Below are 26312 nucleotides of genomic sequence, written 5' to 3'. Positions count from 1 at the left end.
CAGACACGCAATAATATAAATTTACTCGTTGGTGTTTACTCGAAACACCGACAACTGTTGATAGGTACAAGGACTGGCTTGTTACAAAAGGGTACAAGAAAAGATATGGGATCAATTATGAAGATACGTTTAGTCCAGTTGTCAAGGCAGCCACCATTTGACTCATATTGTCTATTGATGTATCCAAGGGATGGTCTCTTTGTCAACTTGATGTACAAAATGCTTTTCTCCGAGGAGTATTGGAAGAAGAGGTATACATGTGTCAGCCACTAGGTTATGCTGACAAGACAAGATCAAACTTTGTTTGTAGGCTCGACAAGGCTATCTATGGTCTTAAATGGGCCCCTAGAGCTTGGTATGCTCGGTTGTGTGGGAAGTTGACATCTTTGGGCTTTACTCCATCAAAAGCAGACACCTCATTGTTTTATTTCTAGAAGTGTACACTCACCATGTTTATTTGGTATATGTTGATGATATTATAGTTGCAAGCTCTTCGCAGGAAGCCACAAACGTGTTGCTTAAGGCACTAGAGAAGGAGTTTGCACTAAAAGATCTTGGTGACTTGCACTCCTTCTTGGGGATAGAAGTTAAGAGGTCTAGAGATGGACTGAAGCTATCACAAGAAAGGTATGCTACTATCGACAGAATATCATCGGTAGTCCTCCGAGGGGTATCCCACGAAGATAGATTGATCGGCAGAGGAGCGCGTGATCAAGAACAAGAAGGCAATAGAGACATGCGTTATACAGGTTCAGGCTGTCAGTACGACGTAATACCTTACTCCTGTGGTTTGTTGGTTTGTATTAGCTATCATATGATATGCCATGATTTTGGAGGGGGTCCCTACCCGCCTTATATAGTCCAGGGGGCAGGGTTACAAGTCGGTTAGATCTGAGAGATAATTGGAAAGTAATAACAGATTATAAGCATCATGGGATCATATGTATCCTAACAGATCACGGTAGCATCTTCAGGATATCTTCCCCATGTCTTGCGGAAGGTGCTGAGTAGAATCGTGCCCCACAAGGCTTCGTCTTGTGGGTTGGGCCGCCCCTGGGGGCACAGCCCATGTGGTCTGCCATGGGTATCCAAAGTTATACCCCCATAGCTAGTCCCCGAGCACCATACATCCTTTATGCAACGCCGTCTTGAGCTTGTCCGAGCAGGTGCGATCAAAGCCAAGCAGTCAAACTCATGGTCCGACCATTTTGATGAGTTGCCAAGCAATTGTGAGCAGTTGCCACGCTGTGCGTGCTGTTACCGAGCAGCACAAAATGCAGCCGAGTAGCATAACCCAAGCACGGCTTGCTATAAGGGTGTAAGGAGCTCAAGTTCAGAATCAAAAATTTCCTCGCAGTAGATGAAGTGTGCCCACTTAAAATCTAACCATGAGAGGAGGAATTAGTCTTGTTCAGCTTCAAGAGGCACCGAGTCTTCTAGGAAAAAACAAGCACATTCACCACGAGGTGAAGTATGCCCACTTAGTCCCTGATCCTGACAGTAGGTGATGGAGTCACGTGATGCCAGGGTCCAAAGTAGAAGAATAGAGGACCAGCCGAGCACTCGGAAGGTAATATATGCTGGTAGTATGGCCTCTGAGCCGTAGACCAAAAAATATGGAGACACACCAGTACTATGACTAGCTTGACTGCACAATCCCCAGACCACAGCCGGTAGCTCCTTAAGCCATCTGCTGGGATGCTTTTCTTCTTTCTAATATAGCCTCTTTTTGAGTGCGTCAAGGATCATACCGTTCGCCCGTTCAACCTGGCCATTGGCTCTAGGATGGGCAACGGAGACGTATTTAACGGAGATGCACCGGTCCTCGTAGAAGTCCCAAAAATGATGGCTAGTGAACGTGGTTCCGAGGTCAGTGATGATGCTATTCGGGAGACTGAATCTGTGTATGATATCTTCAAAGAGCTTGACTGCTTTCTTAGCAGTAGCTGAGGTGAGTGGTTTGTACTCGATCCATTTGGAGAACTTATCAATAGTGACGTATACGTACCGAAAACCTCCTAATGCTGGCTTGAAAGGCCCGATCATGTCCAGTCCCCAGCATGTGAAAGGCTAGAAAGCTAGGATGGTCTGAAGTTCTTGAGCCAGCATGTGTATTTGTTTAGCAAAAAACTAACATCCTTCACAGCGTCGGACGAGGTCTTCTACGTCGGAGATGGCTGTGGGCTAGTAAAAACTAGCTCAGAATGCTTTGCTGACCAGGTTTCTCGAGGCCACGTGGTTGCCGTAGGAACCAGAGTGAATTTCGAGAAGTAGCTTGACCCCTTCACCTTGGGTGATGCATTTCTGTAGTATCCCTTCCTTGGCACTTTTCCTCATCAAGTTGCTGTCTGCCAGCACGTAATGCTTGCTTCGGCGAATTAAACGTTCAGTTTTGGTCTTGTCGGTGGGTACTTCAGCGCTGGTGAGGTACTTGATGAACTGCTCCCTCCAATCGGCGACCGACGAAGGGACAGCAAGTACCAACTACTCGGCAGGGGGAACCTCTACAACTTCCTTTTCTTCTTTAATGGATGGCGCTAAGAGATCTTGAACGAAGACCCCCGGCGGAACCGTGGTGCCAGAAGAACCTATTTTTGAAAGCTAGTCGGTGATCTAATTTTGATCTCGTACCACGTGGTGGTATTCGATACCGTAGAACTTCCCTTTGAGCCTCCTAATTTCAGCGTAGTATGCGCCCATCTTCTCACTGGAACAGGACCAGTCTTTGTTGAGTTGGTTGATAACCAACGCAGAATCCCCGTACACCATGAGGCATTTGACGCCGAGCTCAACTGCTATACGGAGACCATGGAGACATGCTTCATATTTTGCGGCATTGTTGGAGGCCGGAAAGTGTATTCGGAGGACATAGCGGAGCTTATCTTTGGTCGGCATAATGAACAAAATGCCCGCACCAGCACCGTTGATGTTAAGGGCGCCGTCAAAGTACATCAACCAGTGCTCGAGGCAAGTGGTGGCAATGGGTTCTTGGATCTCGGTCCACTCAGCGATGAAATCAGCGAGCGCCTGTGACTTAATGGTAGGTCTACTTCTGAATTCGATGGAGTAAGTTCCAAGCTCAATAGCCCACTTTATGATATGGCCATTGGCCTCTTTGTTGCGGAGAATGTCCCCTAGAGGGAACTCGGTGACCACGATAATCTTGTAGTATTCGAAGTAGTGTCGGAACTTGCGCGACGTAATTAGAATTGCATATAACAGCTTTTGTACCTGAGGATAACGAGTTTTCGGCTCATTAAGTACTTCGCTGATAAAGTAGACCAGACGTTGCACCTTGTAAGCATGCCCAGCTTCCTCGCGTTCGACGACAATAGCAGTGCTGACGACGTGAGAAGTAGCGGCGATGTAGATCAGAAGAGTTTCATCTGGTCGTCGCACAGTCATGATCGGAGGCCTTGTTAACAACAATTTAAGTTGCTCGAAAGCTGTGTCTGCCTCTTCCAACCAGGAAAAATGCTTGAAAGCCTTGAGGAGTTTGAAGAAAGGTAGCCCTCTTTCGCCGAGGCGCGATATGAAACGGCTTAAGGCCGCCATGCAGCCTGTAAGCTTCTATATATCCTTGACGCATGTCGGCCATTTCATATTGGTGATGGCGGAGACCTTGTCAGGGTTAGGCTCAATGCCACGAGCACTGACGATGTAGCCCAGCAGTATACCAGATGGAACTCCAAAGATGCACTTTGAAGGGTTCAGCTTCCATCGGTACTTATTCAGGTTGGCAAAAGTTTCTTCCAGGTCGACGATAAGGTTGTCAGCAGTCTTGGTCTTGATGACCACGTCGTTGATGTAGGCTTTGACATTGCGGTCGATCTGTTGGTTAAGGCACATCTGAATGGCCCTTTGATAGGTAGCCCTGACGTTTTTGAGTCCGAAAGACATAGTTGTGTAGCAATATGCCCCGAAAGGCGTGATGAAAGATGTTTTGATCTGGTCTTCTTCCTTGAGGGAGATCTAATGATAGCCGGAGTAATAGTCAAGGAAGGAGAGCAGTTCGCAGCCAGCCATGGAATCTACAACCTCATCTATCTGAGGCAAGCCGAAGGGGTCTTTAGGGCAGTGTTTGTTAAGATTAGTATAATCAACACACATTCTCCATTCCTTATTCTTTTTTTGAACGAGAACAGGGTTTGCTAACCAATCTAGGTGATACACTTCTTTTATAAATCTAGCCGCTAACAACCATTTTATTTCTACCCTAATAGCCTCCTTCTTGTCTGGCGCGAATCGACGGAGTTTCTGCTTGATCAGTTTGGCAGTCAGCGAGACATTCAAGGAGTGCTCGATCTTCTCCCATGGTACCCCCGGCATGTCTATAGGTTTCCACGCAAACACGTCGGCGTTGGCACGTAGGAAGGAGATGAGCGCGCTTTCCTATTTGCGGTCAAGGTGAGCCCCAATCTTCATGGTCTTGGAGGGGTCGTCGAGGCCGAGGCCGACCTCCTTGACTTCCTTAGACTTGGCGGAGGCACGAGGAAGTTCTAGCTCTAGGATCTCCATGTCATCGGTGGGCACCATCTTGGCTTCGGCGACCACGCTAGCCATCTGGATGGAGAGGTCGGTGGCTTCGGCGAGAGCGAGACTCTCTGTCTCGCAGGCGTAGGTGACGGAGAGGTTGGCCTGCAGAGATAGGACTCCTACAGGCGAAGACATCTTCATCACTAGATATACATAGTGCGGCACAGCCATGAACTTGGCTAGAGCTGGCCAACCAAGTATGGCGTGGTAGGCGGTGTCGAAGTCGGCGACGTAGAAGTTGACGTGTTCGATGCGGTAATTGCTTATCGTGCTAAACTGTACTAGCAGAGTGATTTCCCCAAGTGGTCTAGATGCCCTGCCAGGTACCACACCCCAAAAGGAGGAGTCCGAAGGAGTTAGATCTGTTATCGCGAGTCCCAACTCCCTTAGAGCCTCGGTGAAGAGTAAGTTCAAAGCACTGCCACCATCGACAAGGACTTTTCTGAAGAGCACCTTCTAGATAGTTGCATTGAGGACGAGGGGGAAACACCCTATGTAGGGTATGTCCGCCCACTGGTCGGCCCTGGTGAAAGTGATGGGGACCTCTGACCATGGGCGATAGCTGGGGTTGGCGGTGGTTTCCTCTTATTCTACGGCGAGCACTCGTCGGGCGGTGAGCTTTCGCTCTCTTCTGCTCTTGGCAGAGGCGAGGCCGCCAAAGATGGTGGCAACCACCTTGTCATGTTCCTAGAAGGCATTATCATTGCCCCTAGGTGGTCGGCGGCCTCTATTCCCGCCGTTGGTGTCGTCGTTCAGCTTTTTGTCTTGGAACTTCTTGGCTAAACCGAGGCAGTCCTTCATCTTGTGTTTGGCGTTCTTGTGGAGGGGGCACGGGCCATTGAGGATCTTCTTGTACTGCTCATCATAGTTGCGCTTGGCGTGTGGCTCGTTGACGTTACCGACAAAGTGGTCTGGTCGGCGGCGGCGATTCTGACTTGGCTTGGATCCTTCTGGCTGATCTCGGCCAATGTCCTGGTGGAAACTTCGTTTGCCATAGCGGCGGTCATTGTGGCGCCGGTTGTTAGGGCAGTCGTCATAGCGGTGAGGCGGGCGACTTGTGCCCACGTCTTTGTTGAAACATACTTTAGCTTCCTCCACGTCAGCGTACTGGTTGGCCGTCGTGATCATCTCGCCGATGCCTGTAGGTGGCTTGCGGTTGAACTTGGAACGGAGCTCGCGGTGATGAAGTCCCTGGACAAAGGCGGTGTTGACCTCGGCTTCTGTGATGTTGGGGATAGAATTCCTCATCTCGAAAAAGCATCTGATGTAGCTGCGGAGGAGCTCGGACGGCTTTTGGTTGATGCGGTTGAGATCGTGCTTGGTGCCCGGCCACGTACATGTAGCCAAGTAATTATCAGTGAAGACTTTCTTCAGCTCTTCCCAAGATCCGATGGAATCCGGGGCAAGGCTTGTAAACCAGCTCATGGCGGCTGGCGTGAGCATGACGGGGAGATAATTTACCATGACGTTGGTGTCTCCTCCAGCGGTGCGGACAGCAGTGGCGTAAGCCTACAACCACTGAGTTGGGTTCATCCTTCCCACATAGGGCTTGACACCGGTGATTTTAAAACCACGGGGGCCACTGGAGTGTTTAGAGTGCCCTGGTGAAAGCTGGGGGATCTTCTGGGTTGTCGGCGCTGTTGTCTGTAGCGTTGCCGGTGGCGATCAACTCCAGAGCTGAGTCTGGATCACTGTACTCTCGCTCGTACTCCTGGCGGCGACGTACTTCATCTTCATGGTGGCCAAAGCGACGCTGCTCGATATGTCATCGTGCGTCCCGAAGGTTACTAAGGTGCACTCAAGTGTCCTGTTCGACCTCCTAGTCGTGCTGGTGATGATGCTCGGCTCAGTGGCCCCTGGCTCCCCCCTGGAGAGGTAGTGACTGGTCGGCGAAACGGCTTTCACTGGGGCGACAATTGGATCTAGGCACAGTTGATCAGCGAATGGTGCTGGTGGAGCACGAAGGTCTTTGATCCTCTCGGATCTCATTGACTTGATAGTGTGCCGCTTTAAGCATAGCGGCGACCTTGGTGAGCTCGAGCGTCTATGGGAGGTGGGCGAGTTCATTGGCGGCCACCGCCAGATTGGCGCTTGGAGTTTTGAAGATGTCGTGACCGTCAACACAGAGAAAATCTTCGTCGAGGTTGCAATGGAGTGGCCTTCCATGTGAGTCAAATTGGTTGTCACGAGCAGCCTCGGCCATCGCAAGGGCGCGCTCGTTTTTGCGACGCTACGCGTGGTTGACGTTCCTGTTTTCATGAGCAGCGCGTTCCTCATCGATTTCACCGTTCCAGGGGGGCTGTCGACGCTGGCGTTGAAGATCGCGCCATCCCAGAAAGGCGGGAGAGGGGGTTGCTCGATGAAGGTTTCAGCGAGGGTCTCGGTGGAGCCCTAGGACTCAGAGCCTGGATTCTCCTCCAGGATGGTTTGGAGGGATGTTCTGGGGCCTCGGCTTGCGTGCAGCATGTTGACTGTTGGTGGGAGCTGATCGGCGATCTGGTCGGCAAGAGGATGGATATCCCCCACCTGGTTGGCGAATTTGCCCCTCAGGGCGTGTTGGTATGTAGCGGCAGTGTTGTCGAGCCCGTAGGGTAGGGCCGTAACCCTTGGAGTTTGCCGAGCGGCTTCCGATAGATGCGTATGGCAGGGTGGTCGGCGCTGAACCATAGTGTCCAGAGCCAATTTGATGATGGAGAGGCAATCGGCGAGCTTTAGATCGACCCGATCGATGGATACGATCAGATCATCATTGTTGATCTGCCTCCTCTGGTAGCAAGGAAGCGGGCGGCGAGTTGTCGATGAAGGCGACCTCGGAAGTGGTTCCAAGATCAGATCTACAGCCGCGGGAGCAGGGGTGGTCGGCGCAGAACGGATCTACACCGGCTCGAGGAGCTCTCCGACTCCGTCAGCATTGATGACCCACAAGAAGGATCTGACCATGAAGATCTGGCGGGCTGCGGGAGGGACGAAGAGCCTGCGGAAAAAGCCATCTTGTTCGACAAGGAAACAGCATGCACACCCCTACCTGGCGCGCCAACTGTCGACAGAATATCATTGGCAGTCCTCCGAGGGGTATCCCACGAAGGTAGATTGATCGACAAAGGAGCACGTGATCAAGAACAAGAAGGCAACAGAGACACACGAGTTATACAGGTTCAGGCCATCAGTACGACGTAATACCTTACTCCTGTGGTCTGTTGGTTTGTATTAGCTATCGTATGATATGCCATGATTTTTGAAGGGGTCCCTGCCCGCCTTATATAGTCCGGGGGGGCAGGGTTACAAGTCGGTTAGATCTGAGAGATAACCGGAAAGTAATAACAGATTACAAGCATCATGGGATCATACGTATCCTAACAGATCATGGTAGCATCTTCAGGATATCTTCCCTGTAACACCCTAGGTGTTTGGCTTTTACTTATTGCATGTCATTTCATAAACATGTGCATTATCCATGTCATCATGCCATTATCATTTGAACATACATATGCAACATTTTAAATTGTATGTGTTTCATGCTTGACTGCTTAGAGTGGTAGTAATGAAACATGTGAATGTAACATGAATTTCTCATACCTTGAAGCATGGCAACATGGTAGTAATGTGACAAGTATAGGATAACAACAAGGTCATGCAACATGTGAAACATTGTATTGAAACATATGTATGAATTGCTTGTTTTAATTTCTGTATCACATGTGATCATTAGAAGTGGTATAACAACTTTGTGAAATGGTTGATCATGGTTTAATACACCTTAACTACACTTAGGGTAATTGTTTGGACATTGTTCATGTGGACCAAAATGACCAAATTGCCCTTTAGGAGAGGTTTGACTTTTAATGACCCTTAGAGTGACACTGTTTGACTGATTCAAAAGACCAACTTGGAAGCTTTGCATGGCTGTACACTCTTTACAAAAGTTGTAGCTAATTTATCAAGGAACAAAAGTTGTTTTATGACCAACTCATGAAAATGGCTAGAACATGCTCAAACATGGCCCACAAGTCAGAAGTACATGCTGATTTCATACTTAGCAAATTTTTCTAAGTCCTAAAGTGAAGTACAGTTTCATGTACCCATGTTTGGAGCCATGTATCTCCCTAACCGAGCCAAACCAGCTTGAGCTCCAGTGGAAAGAATTGTAGTTCACGTATAGATGAGAAACTTTGTTAACTATGGCATAGTCTAGATCGCCACGGATTAGGAAATAATCATTGTCAAAGTATCGCTGTCAGGCTCAGAAGGGAACACTGAATCGAAGCTACAGTGATCAAGTTTCAGAGTTCAGCCGACGCGTGGGTGACACTCGTCGCCGGCCTGCTGTCGCGCTGGCCACGCGCCGTGCGCCTCCTAGCGTCGCAGCCGTGTCTGAAGCCACCCCGCGCGCCTGTCCGACGCACTCGCCCATCCCATTTCGCATTTCCTCGCCTCCCACCGCGCGCAGCAACCGAGCGCAGCCGTCTGCCATTGCTCCGCCTTCGCCCCACTTGCTTGCCACTGCAAAAACGCGACGGCCATCCCGCTCATAGCCTCGCCGTGATCCCCTCTGCCACCCCCACCCCTCAGCCAAGTCGATCGTGCATTGGTAAGGGCGTATTCGTCGTTCTTCCCCACCGCAGCCATGGCGGGAGTTCGCCGGAGTTGGTGCTCCACGCAGCCAGCTGTCCTCGCGCCATTCCATCCCCTCCTCTGCCTACAGCTAGGTCCGGTGAACACCACCGAAGCCCGTAGCGCCAACCGTTAGGGCTGCGACGCCGTATCGTCGCCGGAGCCGGTCGTGCCGTGGCTGTGCGCCGCCGTGTCAGTCGCCGACCCCTCTAGCCACTACCCTAGCACCGATTGAGGTCACCACTAGATGCGCATGGTCAAGGCGAACGTCGTAGCGTAGATGGTCTCGCCGGAGGAGCCACCGGCGGCGAGCTACGCCACTGGCCGTCGCTCCTCCCCTGTTTCGCTCACTGACGAGCGGGCCCTCCCTGTCAGCGTCGTGGCTGAGGCGGGAGTCCAGCTCGGGCCGCGCCGTCGGCTTGGGCCGCGCCTGTGCGCTCATGGGCCGCCGTTCCTTGGGCCAGCCCACCAGTAGCTGTTAGGTTTCCTTAATTATTTGGTTTATTTTGTTTTCATAGATTCGTGTGCATGATTCAAAAATCTGTATTTTCTTAGTATATAGATCCAAATGCTATGGTTCTAATTTTGTTGAGTTCCTAGTATTGTCTAGTATTTAACAAAAATAGTATATGAGCACATGTTTTAGAAAAATTGGATGAATTAAATAGGAGTTTGAAATGTGTTTTTAGAAGCATGCAAACTTGTTTGAATTTTAACTTGAGTTTCTGTGGTCCAAAAATTATGAAATTTTGTGGGTCATCTATTTTTGCTTAGTAGAAGGTATGGTTAAAATTTCAGAGCTAGTGCATGTGTGGTTTTTGAGTTATAGAATTTCTTTTTATTAATGGATGGATCTTGTGTGAATTTTCATAAATTTTCTATAGATCCAGTAAAGGTAAAATTTGGTGAGTAAGGTTCTTATGCTAGAATGATGTTAGGAAAAATGTGAAATCTGTTGCTTGACACTTTTCATTAGGGTTTCCTAATTATGCTCAAATTAGACATGTCATCTGTTATTTTGGATACAGCAAGTTATGTTTGTCCAATGGCTTTGAAATTTTTATGGTAGTCTATGTGCAGCATGAGATAGCTACTGTAATTTTTGTAGATTTTTATGAATAGTTTTACTATATATTGCTTAAAATCACCTAATTAACTAAATAAATTGGAAAAGGATATTAAATAAATTATTTAGAAGTTGGCACTATACTTTCTAATGTTTCTTGGGTATGAAAAACAAGTTGGTAAACTTGGGTTGATCAAATTATGCTTTTGCATCATCATTAAATAATTAAGTTAGCAACCCTGCCATTGCGGGACAGATTCTAGGTTTACTGGAATTTGATTTGGTTAACTTAAGAATCATGCCTTGATGTTTACAAATGAATTGTAGAGAATTTCATGAGCTTTCCAGAATGTCCTCTTGCAAGTCATTTGGATTTATAGAACTCTGGTTATGATTGAATTAAGTGACTACTTGTTTGCAGATGAAGCTTTAACTGTAATTTTAAGTATGTCTTTACTAGTTCTAAGTTTGTGGTAATGTTCCTAGGTGTTAGGCCTTTAACTGAAGATGAGCATCTTTATCTTAGGTTATGCAAGTTAGGTAAGTTGCTCTTGTTCTTTAAGTTAAGTTGGATACATGCTTAAAGTGATTTGAATAGAGCTAATTACTCGGTAAACGAGTGTCCAGTAATGCGCTCGTAAACACTTACTACGATCCATTCATCATGAGCATCATGTCGTACCTTATGCATCCATGGTATTTATCTTTTGCATCGGCATGCAATAGGTGTACCGGAAGGAGTGACCCTGCTGGAATTCGAGGAGCCGAGCGAGCAGCAGCAGCCGACACCGGAGATTCAGGAGGAGCAGCCTTCAGGAGAAGTGCCAGACGAGGTCGCCGTTGAGTGCCCAGATCACCGTCCTTGCAACTTTGTGATAGGCAAGCCCCGGAGCATACTAAGCCTCCTAATTTCTGAAATGCAGTTACATTATTATTATTATATATCTATATATATATTGTTGCATTAAGTTTAGGTGTTGGATACGAACACTTGCTGCATTGGTTACCCATTCCTTGTCCAGATATTGTTACCCTGAATCCTATGTAGCTCAGGCTCGAGTAGTGCTTAGCCCTGCTTAAACGCGGTAGAAGTCGGGTGATTTCCTGTCACCTACGAGATATAGGAAGATACATATGGCACGGTTGGCTATATTTGCTATCGTGGAAAAGAACCAGTCTTAATTGAAATGAAGACCGGACGGAGGCTTGCCGGTTTGTAGTGACTCCGTCTGTGTCGCTTAAGGACTGATTCTTGGAGCCTTTCCTATTCATGTTGAACGCATGCCTCTCTCTTAGTTGGCCGGGTCTGGAGACCGACCACGAAGCCGAGTAGCTCACCTCAGGCCGGGAGTCGATAAGTATAAAGTGCGCCTCGGAAGGGAGCCGTAGGCGTGAGTCCAAGGGCAGGTGATTTAAAAGTCCTGATCGTCCTGGCAGAAGGGTAATCCTTGAGAGTGCTGGCGCTGATCGAACCCGCGAATTTGGTTCCTGAGATGTTCCAAAGGTGACCCACGGCTACCCTTGCAAAGTATGCCAGGGTGAGAGTTAGGAATACCCCCTCAGCTGAGTTGTAATTCGATTCGAATCGCTGTCTCTCCCGGTTAGTGAGAACTTGACGGGCTTATCTCCAATGTAGATACACTTAATAACTTAATGGTTCAGAAATGATGATATGATGATGACAGCCTTATGATACCTACTATGGTTAATATTGTTTGCTCCTAATAAGTGAGTGCTCTAGTACAGGTGCTAATCTAGTGGACAGGTAAATAATGATAAGCTTGATGCTAAGTTTAAATTGGTTACTATAATCGTAAGCTCTTTTATGCAACTGTGTCAAGCTAGCCCACCTGAAAAGCCTTGCATGATCCTTGGTGTCCTTTATTTCTATTTTGTCGGGTAAGTCTAGCTGAGTACCTTCTCGTACTCAGGGTTTATCTCCCACCTGTTGCAGATGACCAGTTCTACTTTGGTTGCTGCAAGTACTGCCTTCTCCCAGCTGGGGATGAAGACTAGACCGTTAGGCGCGGTCTCTACTAGTTCTCGTACCTGATAATGCTTTTGTGGGACATGACTCAGACCTAGCAATGTAATTGAAAACTATGATGTTTTGTACCAAACTATGTTGCTTCCACGCACTCAAACTTGGTTTGTAATATTTATTTGAACTCTGATGGATGTAATCCGAATGCTACTTGTGAAATGTTGTAACGGATGATGTGTTGTGTTGAATCATTACGATCTTGGTTTGTATGTCGAGAGTTGGTTGAAATCCTTCGTAATTTCCGGACTACCGGGATTATGGGAGCTTAAGTACAGGAATTTGATCGCTTCGGTGATTGTTTTTGTACTTACGTTCTTATGATTTGGTCGGTTCTGTTACAGCTGGTATCAGAGCAAGATTCGACACTAAACATGTCATTTGTGTATTTAAAACAAAAAGTATTTGTGAAAATACTAAATTAAATACTAAGTATTGCCAGTGGTCATATCCCTTATGCCCAAATAAGGACTCTTAGGTGGCTTATTAAAGTACTAACTTGGGGGTTCCTGCTTGTTTCTGTTTCGTCGTCCATACGGCGTGCTATTGTATGGATGCCATCCGTTTGGGTGGTAATGTATGGATCCAAATACCTCTACGCTCTGGTAAGTGGAGAGTTGTGAGAGCATGACCGTCCAACCGTCGGTCTAGGGGAGAGTAGTTGTGGTTGCTCGCATACTTACATGTTTAATCATGTATCTATGAGAGTACTTAATTGTGGGTATCTCTGTCGGGTAGCTGTGATACTAGAGTATATACATCAGGGGATGTATGTATGAAAGTATTTAGTTTACTGCTTGTTTCTATGCTTTTTGGGAAATTATTGGGCTGAAATGAATTTTTCTGCAGGTACACTAACAACGTATCGTTGTAGATCGACTAGCTACCGTGTATGAGAGAGCGTATGTATGCCACCGTATATTTCGCTAGCCTTTAAATCTTTCTAGGTTTGTGAGGACGTACGGATCGTGCATGCATCACGTTCAAGCATACATGACATTTCTTGCATTACTCCCTCCCTTAAAAATTGATTGTCCCGACTAATTAAATTTCGTATCCCTTAAATGATTCTCCCCTTACGTTGTAACTTTTTGCTATAGATGGCGCGCACGAAACTCACTGCTCGCAAGTCCGCTGGAGGCAGGGTGCCTCGTCACCGGTTAGCTCCTCGTGAGCCTCGTCCTGAGCCTACTGAGACGGAAAGGCTGAGGACAGAGCTGACTCGGGTGACTGCTGAGAGGAATGCGGCTCAGCACCATTTGGAGCAAGTCACACAGGAAAGGGACCAAGAGACCCTTGAGGTTCAGAGGTTGACAGTTGCTCACCGCAACTGTGAACGCATGTTGATTCACGTGATGAACCAACGGAATGAAGCCTGGCACGAAGAGAATGTGTTGAGAGCGCGACAGATGGAGCTAGAGCAGCAAGTGGCAGTTGCTGAAGAGTACAATGACAATCTCCATGAGGAGGTCCACCTGTTACACAATCAACTTCACCCTCTCCTGCCACCTGATGATGAGGATGAGATGGGTTCTGGTGTCATCATGGCTGAAGGTGATGATGACATGGAGGTCAATGGACCTGAGGACGCTCCACCTGATGAGGAGGAAGATGAGGAGTTAGAGCCTCCTAGTGATGAAGATGGAGGAGAGATCTTCGACACTGACTCTGAGGATGATGCGTAGTTTAGCTTACTACTGAGCTAATGCGCTAGATCTAGTCTTTTGTTGATCCTCATGCTTGAACGAGTAGCTTTGTATCAAGTTAATCGTTGGGATGTAATATCGAACCCTATGTTACCTTGATGTAAGTTTGGACGCACTATGGCTTGGATGTAACCTATCGAACGTATTATGCTCCACGTATGTGAGCTTTTGATGAATTTCGCCTTTGCGGTCTATGGATCTCGTTGTTGGTTAAGTTCATCGCATTTATGTGTCAATTGATGCGCTTGATGAGTGTGTGATTGTGATGAATGATTGTGCCTCTGTTGATTATTTAAATGCATTCTCTCCGATGGAATCAGTTTGGCATATTTATACAATTCATCTACAAAAAATTCCACATCGTCAGTGCTCATTGACTATACATTTTGCAGATGGCTCATAACCTTCGTCGCGGTCGTGGCATGGGAAATGAGGAACAACCACCTCCGCCACCGCCCACACCAGCTGAGCTAATGCAGACGGTTGTGGAAAGTCAGCGCATGCTAGCTGAGGCTATGCGCCAGATGGCTAACCGTGAGGATCGGCATGTCCGCCAGGGACCCGAGCCGAACCAGTGCAGCAGCTTTAAGGACTTCATGGATACAAAGCCTCCTATCTTTCGTGAGGCAGAAGAACCATTACAAGCTGATGAATGGTTGAGCACGATAGAGCAAAGATTTGGATTGCTCCGTTTGACTGAAGGCATGAAGGCTACGTATGCAGGACACCAGCTCCAAGGCCCTGCAGGCATCTGGTGGACCCATCACAGGACCACCTTCCCTGCTAACGTTGAGATCGTTTGGAACCAGTTCCAGGCAGCCTTCAGGGGACACTTTATCCCTCCTGGTCTCATGGCCATTAAGCATACTGAGTTTATGAAGCTCACCCAAGGCAATAAGAGTCTCAATGAGTACCTCCAGGCATTCAACAACCTGGCAAGATATGCTCCTGAGTTCGTCGATACCGACGCAAAGAGAATAGCTAGCTTCAAGAGGGGACTTTCCCCAAAACTGATGAAGTCAATGGGCAACTGCAAATGTGTCACCTTCAATGAGTTTATCAGTGACACTCTGACTCAGGAGAACAATGACAAGATATATGCTGCTTCTAAGAACCGTAAAAGGAACTTTGAGGCTGGTGCTTACCAGTCCAAGGCTCCAATGGTATCTAAGACCCCATACCAGCCACCCAATGCTAATGTCCGGTACCGCCCACCTCAGAAGAAGAACCAAGCTAAAACCAGTTTCCGCAAGGGGTATACAATTTCCTTGCCAAAGAATACCTCTGGGCAGGGTAGCTCCAATGTTCCACCAGCAAATAGGTCGTGCTGGAACTGTAACCAGCCTGGTCATTGGGCAAATAGATGTCCCCATCCTCCCAAGAATGCTCAAGGAAACGTCCGTCAGGGGCGTGTTCACTATACTACAGTGGAGGAAATTCCTACTGGTGAAGTGGTCACCGCTGGTAAGTTCCTTGTTAATGATCACCCTGCAGTTGTGCTCTTTGATTCTGGTGCTTCACATTCCTTTGTGAGTTCTACTTTTGCATCTAAGCATCAGATGAATGTGATTACAATTGTCAAGGGGGGTTATTGTATTAGTGCCGCTGGGAATAATATCATGACTAACCAAGTAGTTAAAGATGTAAGGATTGAGATCGGGGATCGAGAGTTCCTTGTGGATCTTGTAGTTCTACCGGGGGTAGGAATCGATGTAATCCTAGGAATGAAGTGGATGAGCAGGAATGGAGTGTTGATCGATACATCAACCCGTGTGGTTATGTTGAGGGATCCTGTGGATAAGAAAGGTTTTCTAGTGCAGTTACCTCATGATATTGCTATCCACAGTACAGCCAATGCTACCTTAGCCAAAGCCATTGAAGATATACCGGTTGTCTATGAGTTTCTAGATGTCTTCCCTGATGACTTACCTGGATTACCTTCGGACCGTGATGTAGAATTCAAGATAGAACTCATTCCGGGTACGGCTCCTATTTCTCGAAGGCCATATAGAATGCCGCCCAATGAGTTGGCTGAGCTGAAGAGTCAGTTAAATGAGCTCTTGAAGAAAGGTTTGATTCGGCCTAGTTCATCTCCTTGGGGTTGTCCAGCTATATTTGTGAAGAAGAAGGACGAATCTTTACGCATGTGCGTGGATTATCGCCCCCTTAATGCTGTGACTATCAAGAACAAATACCCTCTTCCTCGCATCGATATTCTGTTTGATCAGCTCTCTAAAGCTAAGGTATTCTTCAAGATCGATTTGAGGTCTGGCTACCATCAGATCAAAATTCGTCCTGAAGATATACCTAAGACAGCTTTCTCTACTCGTTATGGCTTGTTCGAATACCTCGTCATGTCATTTGGGTTGACAAATGCTCCGGCACACTTTATGTACCTGATGAATTCTGTATTCATGCCGGAATTGGACAAAATTGTCGTCGTGTTCATTGATGATATCCTGGTATATTCTCAGAATGAAGAAGAGCATGCTGAGCATCTGAGAATTGTTTTAACTCGGTTACGTGACAACCAGCTTTATGCTAAGTTCAGCAAGTGCGAGTTCTGGTTGAACAAGATACCTTTTCTAGGTCATGTATTATCTAGTGATGGAATTTCGGTTGACCCTACTAAGGTGCAAGAAGTCCTTGAGTGGAAGACACCTACTATGGTCATTGAAGTCCGAAGTTTCCTGGGATTGGCTGGCTATTATCGTCGCTTTATCCCAGATTTCTCAAAAATCGCCAAGCCCATGACTCGACTACTACAAAAGGATGAGAAGTTTGTGTGGACTCCGAAGTGTGAAGAGGCTTTCCACACTTTATGAACCTTACTAACCTCTGCCCCTGTACTGGCACAACCTGACATCGAGAAGCCTTTTGATGTCTACTGTGACGCATGTGGCACCGGTTTGGGGTGTGTTCTTATGCAGGAGGGCCGAGTAATTGCTTATGCTTCGCGCCAGCTCCGAAAGCATGAAGTCAACTATCCTACCCATGACTTAGAGCTAGCCGCAGTTGTTCATGCCCTGAAGATTTGGAGACATTACTTGCTGGGTAATGTGTGCAACATCTATACTGACCATAAAAGCCTCAAGTACATTTTTACTCAACCCGAGTTGAATATGCATCAACGACGATGGTTAGAATTGATCAAAGACTACAACCTTCAACTGCACTACCATCCTGGTAAGGCAAATGTTGTTGATGATGCCTTAAGCAGAAAGGCCCATTGCAATTCCTTAGTTAGTGAAGACTTTCATCTGGCACATCTCCTTCATCCTATAGTACTCCACAATATCACTGTGGATTGCTCTCTTAGAAGTCGAATTATCGAACTCCAGAAGACGGATGTGGGTGTATTTCACATCAAGCGGAAGATGAAAGAGAAAGAGACCAAGCACTTTAAGGTCGATGATAAGGGAATTCTCTGGTTTAATGATAGGCTTGTGGTACCCAAAGATAAAGAACTTAGAAATCAAATCATGGATGAAGCCCATTCTTCTAAATTGTCCATCCATCCCGGTAGCAGTAAAATGTATCAAGATCTCAAGCTGTATTATTGGTGGACCAAGATGAAGAAAGAAATCGCAGCTTACGTGGCAAGGTGTGATAACTGTTGCAGAGTCAAGGCTATTCACATAAGGCCCGGACTATTGCAGCCACTCTCTATTCCTGGCTGGAAGTGGGAAGAAATTAGCATGGATTTTATTGTTGGACTACCCACTACCAAAAAGGGTTGTGATTCCATCTGGGTTATTGTAGATCGTCTAACTAAATCTGCTCACTTTATTCTGGTCAAGTCTACCTATCACCCTCACAATTATGCAGAGATTTATTTTCAACAAGTGGTATATCTCCATGGTGTACCCAAATCCATTGTTTCTGATAGAGGACCTCAGTTCACGGCTCGCTTTTGGGAGTGCTTACATCAGAATCTTGGCACTCATCTAATCTGCAGTTCTGCCTATCATCCACAAACATCAGGACAAACTGAGCGTGTTAATCAAATTCTTGAAGACATGCTTAGAGCTTGTCTTATCTCTTGCAAAGGCTCTTGGGAAGACTGGTTACCTCTCGCTGAATTCTCTTATAACAACAGTTATCAAGAAAGTATCAAAATGGCTCCGTTTGAAGCTCTTTATGGCCGAAAGTGTAGAACTCCTTTGAACTGGGTGGAACCCGGAGAAAGAAGGTTCTATGGTATTGACTTTGTAAAAGAAGCCGAAGAACAAGTCCGAACTATACAGAAGAACATGATGGCCGCTCAGGCTAGACAAAAGAGCTACGCTGATAAGAGAAGAAAACCTATTGAGTTTGAAGTAGGTGATCATGTTTATCTAAAGGTATCTCCTATGAAAGGAGTCAAGCGCTTTGGAATTAAAAGGAAGCTTGAGCCTCGATATGTTGGACCCTACTGCATTATCGAGAAAAGTGGAAGAGTAGCATATAAGCTCGATCTACCACGTGAGATGGGCGCTATATTTCCGGTATTCCATGTGTCCCAGCTGAAGAAGTGTCTTCGTATTCCTGAGGAAAGAATAGCAACAAGGAAAGTCAACTTGAAATCTGATCTTTCTTATGAGGAAAAGCCCGTGCAAGTTCTGGATACTCAAGAAAGAGTGACTCGTACACGAGTGGTTAAATTATACAAGGTAGTTTGGAGTAATCATAGTGAACGGGATGCAACCTGGGAACGGGAAGATTATTTAAAGGAAAATCATCCAACTTTCTATACTAAATGGTACGCTTTCCAAATCTCGGGACGAGATTTTTCTAAGGGGGGAGGGCTGTAACACCCTAGGTGTTTGGCTTTTACTTATTGCATGTCATTTCATAAACATGTGCATTATCCATGTCATCATGCCATTATCATTTGAACATACATATGCAACTCTTTACAAAAGTTGTAGCTAATTTATCAAGGAACAAAAGTTGTTTTATGACCAACTCATGAAAATGGCTAGAACATGCTCAAACATGGCCCACAAGTCAGAAGTACATGCTGATTTCATACTTAGCAAATTTTTCTAAGTCCTAAAGTGAAGTACAGTTTCATGTACCCATGTTTGGAGCCATGTATCTCCCTAACCGAGCCAAACCAGCTTGAGCTCCAGTGGAAAGAATTGTAGTTCACGTATAGATGAGAAACTTTGTTAACTATGGCATAGTCTAGATCGCCACGGATTAGGAAATAATCATTGTCAAAGTATCGCTATCAGGCTCAGAAGGGAACACTGAATCGAAGCTACAGTGATCGAGTTTCAGAGTTCAGCCGACGCGTGGGTGACACTCGTCGCCGACCTGCTGTCGCGCTGGCCACGCGCCGTGCGCCTCCTGGCGTCGCAGCCGTGTCTGAAGCCACCCCGCGCGCCTGTCCGACGCACTCGCCTGTCCCATTTCGCATTTCCTCGCCTCCCACCGCGCGCAGCAACCGAGTGCAGCCGTCCGCCATTGCTCCGCCTTCGCCCCGCTTGCTCGCCACTGCAAAAACGCGACGGCCATCCCGCTCATAGCCTCACCATGATCCCCTCTGCCACCCCCACCCCTCAGCCAAGTCGATCGTGCATTGGTAAGGGCGTATTCGCCGTTCTTCCCCACCGCAGCCATGGCGGGAGTTCGCCGGAGTTGGCGCTCCACGCGGCCAGCTATCCTCGCGCTGTTCCATCCCCTCCTCTGCCTGCAGCTAGGTCCGGTGAACACCACCGAAGCCCATAGCGCCAACCGTTAGGGCTGCGACGCCGTATCGTCGCCGGAGCCGGCCGTGCCGTGGCTGTGCGCCGCCGTGTCAGTCGCCGACCCCTCTAGCCACTACCCTAGCACCGATTGAGGTCACCACTAGATGCGCATGGTCAAGGCGAACGTCGTAGCGTAGATGGTCTCACCGGAGGAGCCACCGGCAGCGAGCTACGCCACCGGCCGTCGCTCCTCCCCTGTTTCGCTCACTGACGAGCGGGCCCTCCCTGTCAGCGTCGTGGCTGAGGCGGGAGTCCAGCTCGGGCCGCGCCGTCGGCTTGGGCCGCGCCTGTGCGCTCGTGGGCCGCCGTTCCTTGGGCCAGCCCACCAGTAGCTGTTAGGTTTCCTTAATTATTTGGTTTATTTTGTTTTCACAGATTCGTGTGCATGATTCAAAAATCTGTATTTTCTTAGTATATAGATCCAAATGCTATGGTTCTAATTTTGTTGAGTTCCTAGTATTGTCTAGTATTTAACAAAAATAGTATATGAGCACATGTTTTAGAAAAATTGGATGAATTAAATAGGAGTTTGAAATGTGTTTTTAGAAGCATGCAAACTTGTTTGAATTTTAACTTGAGTTTCTGTGGTCCAAAAATTATGAAATTTTGTGGGTCATCTATTTTTGCTTAGTAGAAGGTATGGTTAAAATTTCAGAGCTAGTGCATGTGTGGTTTTTGAGTTATAGAATTTCTTTTTATTAATGGATGGATCTTGTGTGAATTTTCATAAATTTTCTATAGATCCAGTAAAGGTAAAATTTGGTGAGTAAGGTTCTTATGCTAGAATGATGTTAGGAAAAATGTGAAATCTGTTGCTTGACACTTTTCATTAGGGTTTCCTAATTATGCTCAAATTAGACATGTCATCTGTTATTTTGGATACAGCAAGTTATGTTTGTCCAATGGCTTTGAAATTTTTATGGTAGTCTATGTGCAGCATGAGATAGCTACTATAATTTTTGTAGATGTTTATGAATAGTTTTACTATATATTGCTTAAAATCACCTAATTAACTAAATAAATTGGAAAAGGATATTAAATAAATTATTTAGAAGTTGGCACTATACTTTCTAATGTTTCTTGGGTATGAAAAACAAGTTGGTAAACTTGGGTTGATCAAATTATGCTTTTGCATCATCATTAAATAATTAAGTTAGCAACCCTGCCATTGCGGGACAGATTCTAGGTTTACTAGAATTTGATTTAGTTAACTTAAGAATCATGCCTTGATGTTTACAAATGAATTGTAGAGAATTTCATGAGCTTTCCAGAATGTCCTCTTGCAAGTCATTTGGATTTATAGAACTCTGGTTATGATTGAATTAAGTGACTACTTGTTTGCAGATGAAGCTTTAACTGTAATTTTAAGTATGTCTTTACTAGTTCTAAGTTTGTGGTAATGTTCCTAGGTGTTAGGCCTTTAACTGAAGATGAGCATCTTTATCTTAGGTTATGCAAGTTAGGTAAGTTGCTCTTGTTCTTTAAGTTAAGTTGGATACATGCTTAAAGTGATTTGAATAGAGCTAATTACTCGGTAAACGAGTGTCTAGTAATGCGCTCGTAAACACTTACTACGATCCATTCATCATGAGCATCATGTCGTACCTTATGCATCCATGGTATTTATCTTTTGCATCGGCATGCAATAGGTGTACCGGAAGGAGTGACCCTGCTGGAATTCGAGGAGCCGAGCGAGCAGCAGCAGCCGACACCGGAGATTCAGGAGGAGCAGCCTTCAGGAGAAGTGCCAGACGAGGTCGCCGTTGAGTGCCTAGATCACCGTCCTTGCAACTTTGTGAAAGGCAAGCCCCGGAGCATACTAAGCCTCCTAATTTTTGAAATGCAGTTACATTATTATTATTATATATCTATATATATATTGTTGCATTAAGTTTAGGTGTTGGATGCGAACACTTGCTGCATTGGTTACCCATTCCTTGTCCAGATATTGTTACCCTGAATCCTATGTAGCTCAGGCTCGAGTAGTGCTTAGCCCTGCTTAAACGCGGTAGAAGTCGGGTGATTTCCTGTCACCTACGAGATATAGGAAGATACATATGGCACGGTTGGCTATATTTGCTATCGTGGAAAAGAACCAGTCTTAATTGAAATGAAGACCGGATGGAGGCTTGCCGGTTTGTAGTGACTCCGTCTGTGTCGCTTAAGGACTGATTCTTGGAGCCTTTCCTATTCATGTTGAACGCATGCCTCTCTCTTAGTTGGCCGGGTCTGGAGACCGACCACGAAGCCGAGTAGCTCACCTCAGGCCGGGAGTCGATAAGTATAAAGTGCGCCTCGGAAGGGAGCCGTAGGCGTGAGTCCAAGGGCAGGTGATTTAAAAGTCCTGATCGTCCTGGCAGAAGGGTAATCCTTGAGAGTGCTGGCGCTGATCGAACCCGCGAATTTGGTTCCTGAGATGTTCCAAAGGTGACCCACGGCTACCCTTGCAAAGTATGCCAGGGTGAGAGTTAGGAATACCCCCTTAGCTGAGTTGTAATTCGATTCGAATCGCTGTCTCTCCCGGTTAGTGAGAACTTGACGGGCTTATCTCCAATGTAGATACACTTAATAACTTAATGGTTCAGAAATGATGATATGATGATGACAGCCTTATGATACCTACTATGGTTAATATTGTTTGCTCCTAATAAGTGAGTGCTCTAGTACAGGTGCTAATCTAGTGGACAGGTAAATAATGATAAGCTTGATGCTAAGTTTAAATTGGTTACTATAATCGTAAGCTCTTTTATGCAACTGTGTCAAGCTAGCCCACCTGAAAAGCCTTGCATGATCCTTGGTGTCCTTTATTTCTATTTTGTCGGGTAAGTCTAGCTGAGTACCTTCTCGTACTCAAGGTTTATCTCCCACCTGTTGCAGATGACCAGTTCTACTTTGGTTGCTACAAGTACTGCCTTCTCCCAGCTGGGGATGAAGACTAGACCGTTGGGCGCGGTCTCTACTAGTTCTCGTACCTGATAATGCTTTTGTGAGACATGACTCAGACCTGGCAATGTAATTGAAAACTATGATGTTTTGTACCAAACTATGTTGCTTCCGCGCACTCAAACTTGGTTTGTAATATTTATTTGAACTCTGATGGATGTAATCCAAATGCTACTTGTGAAATGTTGTAACGGATGATGTGTTGTGTTGAATCATTACGATCTTGGTTTGTATGTCGAGAGTTGGTTGAAATCCTTCGTGATTTCTGGACTACCGGGATTATGGGAGCTTAAGTACAGGAATTTGATCGCTTCGGTGATTGTTTTTGTACTTACGTTCTTATGATTTGGTCGGTTCTGTTACATTCCCCATGTCTTGCGGAAGGTGCCGAGCAGAATCGTGCCTCGCAAGGCTTCATCTTGTGGGCTGGGCCGCCCCTGGGGGCGCAGCCCATGTGGTCTGCCGTGGGTATCCAGGGTTGTACCCCCCACAGCTGCTGATGTAATAAAGCGTGCAGGTATGAAGAATTGTAAGCCAATCAACACTCATCTTTCAACTGTCGAGAAGTTAAGTTCTGTAGAAGGACAGAAGCTTGGATTTGAAGATTCAACAAGATATAGGAGTCTAATGGGGGCACTTCAGTACCTGACACTTACAAGGCCGGATATTTCATTTCCTGTGAACAAGGTGTGTCAATTTCTTCATGAGCCTACAACTGCACATTTGAGTGTTGTGAAAAGAATTTTGCGCTATGTTCAAGGAACTTTGAGCTTGGGACTCAAAATAGGTCGGTCGCCATCTATGCTAGTGAGTGCATTCTCTGATGCAGATTGGGCAAGGTGTCCAGATGACAGGAGATCAACTGGTGGCTTTGCTGTGTTCCTTGGTCCAAATCTGATATCATGGTGTGCCAAGAAGCAAGCCACGGTTTCTCGATCCAGTACTGAAGCGGAATATAAATCTCTAGCTAATGCGACTGCAGAAGTTATGTGGGTTCAAAAGCTACTTGATGAATTGGGAATTCAACATCCACTAGCGGCACGATTGTGGTGTGACAACATTGGAGCTACATATCTGTCGGATACCGTGAGAAGGGGTACCCTAAGCAAGATCCAAAAAACGACTGCTTAGACTTCGTAAAGATCGAAACCAGCTAAACGCTGCTGGCCTCGGCCGATTCTCCGACTCGCCCGAGGCCCCATCGCCGCGAGCCTCGGCCGATTCTCCGCCTCGCCCGAGGTCCCTCACCACGGGCCTCGGCCGATTCCCCGCCAAAGGCCTCGGCCGGGCCACCGACCCTCTGTCTCGCGCAAGGCGGACTCGGCAGCACTCCGCCACCTCTTCCTTCTCCCGTCCCTCTAGCAAAACGTCGTGTCACATCAACTCAGCCAACTGCTGCCCCTGACAACAGCCGCACGCCCGGCACAGTACAGCAGAATGGCCGATGGGACAGGAGGCAGGACTGGGCAGGGGTTACCCGCCACTATACTAACCACCGTGACGCCCATGCCTCACTATGCTGCCAACTCCTGCACTGAGGACAATGCAGCGTGGGGAGCCACATCTGGGCTACTGTGGCCTCGGAATCAGTACCCAGGGCCAATAACTCCCCCCAAGGCCTCGACAGTTTGCTTCACGGGCTCGGCAGCCTGAGGGTCCATGACCACCAAGCCCCCCACGATGGCTTGGCCTCGGCATCTGCAGAGCCGCTGCTCCCTACGACGACATTACACGACAACTAGCATGTCACTTCCGCACGTCCCATCAAGGCGCTCAACCACTCCGACAAACCACACGACGGCGCAGTACAGCGACGTGGCAGACCAGACGTCCGTCACGTCAGCACCCTGCCATCCACGACGGGACTGTGCAGGGGTTACCGGCTACTGTGCTGCCTAAACTCCTGCACCAAGGACGAACACGACGTGGGGGGTCAGAACCGGGTTCCTGAGACATCGGGACCAGCGAACCGACCGCTCCGCCTCGCTCGAGACCCCCGATAGGCCTCGGACGAACTAACCGAGTTCCGCCTCGCCCGAGACTCCCGATAGGGCCTCGGGCGAACTGGCCATGCTCCGCCTCGCCCGAGGCTGGGCTCGTCCCGCAACCTCGTCGCCTCCGCCTCAAAAGTCGCTCTGGCAGGCTATCGCATCCAATTAATGCGCCCAGCTGCCCCCACTACGTAAGCCACGATCGGCAGTACGCCGCAACAGGAGCGACAGGACAACGGTCAAATCGCCTTTTTACCATCCCTTACTGACAATACAGGGTACCATATCCTGTAGACGCACGTTCCGCATTGTTCCGCCTAAATCAACTATCGACGATGGCCGCCCAGACCTCACATTGACACCTGCTAAAGGCCTCGGCACAGCAGGCCTCAGCACAGCAGCCTCAGCACAGTGGGTCTCGGCCTCAGCACGGAAGGTCTCGGCACAGCCTACTACAGCAGCCATCAGACCTCGGCACTTCACCAAGTCAACAAAAGTACAGGAGCACAGCATGTCGCCAGCCTTGAAGACCATACCGACTAGACATCGACGGGAACTCCCACGACGCCATGCTGCTCCAGGGAGCGGAATACGTCAGCAAATAGTAGCCTTCTCATGTACTTCTGGCTCCCTCCTTGTGGCTATAAAAGGAGGTAGCCGGGGCCATTTCTAAGGGGGGGGCAAAAAGAAAAACACACTGATAGAACCACGCACTTCCACGCTACTTGGGAGCAACGTCTCAAGCAGTTCGCACCACCCTCGCCGAGACCTGGGGCTAGCTCCCTCTCTCGCCTAGCTTGTAACCCCTACTACGAGCACTCGGGTGCAAGGAATACAAGATCGATCTCTCAGACTGGACGTAGGGCCTCGATTGCCTGAACCAGTATAAACCTTGTGTCTCTTTGCATCACCATCCGGGATTAGGGGCACGCAGCACAAATTCACTCGTTGGTTGAGGGACCCCCGGTTCCAAAACACCGACAGTTGGCGCGCCAGGTAGGGGGCTCTGCGTGTCAGCTCTGTCATCCTAACAAGTTCCGGATGGCAGACCACATACGACCATTGCGTCTCGGCACCATAGTTTGGTTCGGGAGCCTAGAGTTCATGTCTCTAGGGCATGAGTATGACATGGTGCTCCTCACTCCTCGAACCCTACCGTCCGACGACGAAGTCGCGCCCCGGCAGCCCAGGCGCAGGCGTCGCCCGGGCGGCCGCTCTCGCCACGCCCGCCAGGCACGGCGCGAGCAAGGCCACCCCGACGCTACGCGAGCCCGGGGCGGCACGCCACTCCCCGCCGATATCCTACGACCAGCTGTTGGTACGGGGTCCCTGGCTGGGGACCTGTCTGACCTGAGCCTGGACAAAGGAAAATCGCCGGGGGCTTACGGCGATGTCCAGTCGTCTAACCCCGCTCCGCCACTCCCTGAAGAGCCGACCCCGGCGGGGCAGAATCTAGAGACGGCCCCGTTCCCATACCCCTTTGGGTTGAGAAATGCCGCCGCCTCTTATGCCTACGCCTACGCTGCCACTCACGAGCATCCCTCGGAACGCCGCTAGCGCTTCGCTCTCGACCTAAGCACCCGCTCCAACTCCTCGGACGAGGACGAGGCATGGCCTGGGGTGGATTTCTCCGAACCCCACAACCCTGGGGCTTTGCGCCAATTCTTGGCCGCAAGCGACTAC

Source organism: Miscanthus floridulus, chromosome 6, assembly GCF_019320115.1.
Source record: "Miscanthus floridulus cultivar M001 chromosome 6, ASM1932011v1, whole genome shotgun sequence".
Taxonomy (NCBI): Eukaryota; Viridiplantae; Streptophyta; class Magnoliopsida; order Poales; family Poaceae; genus Miscanthus; species Miscanthus floridulus.
Note: the sequence above shows the minus strand (reverse complement) of the source record.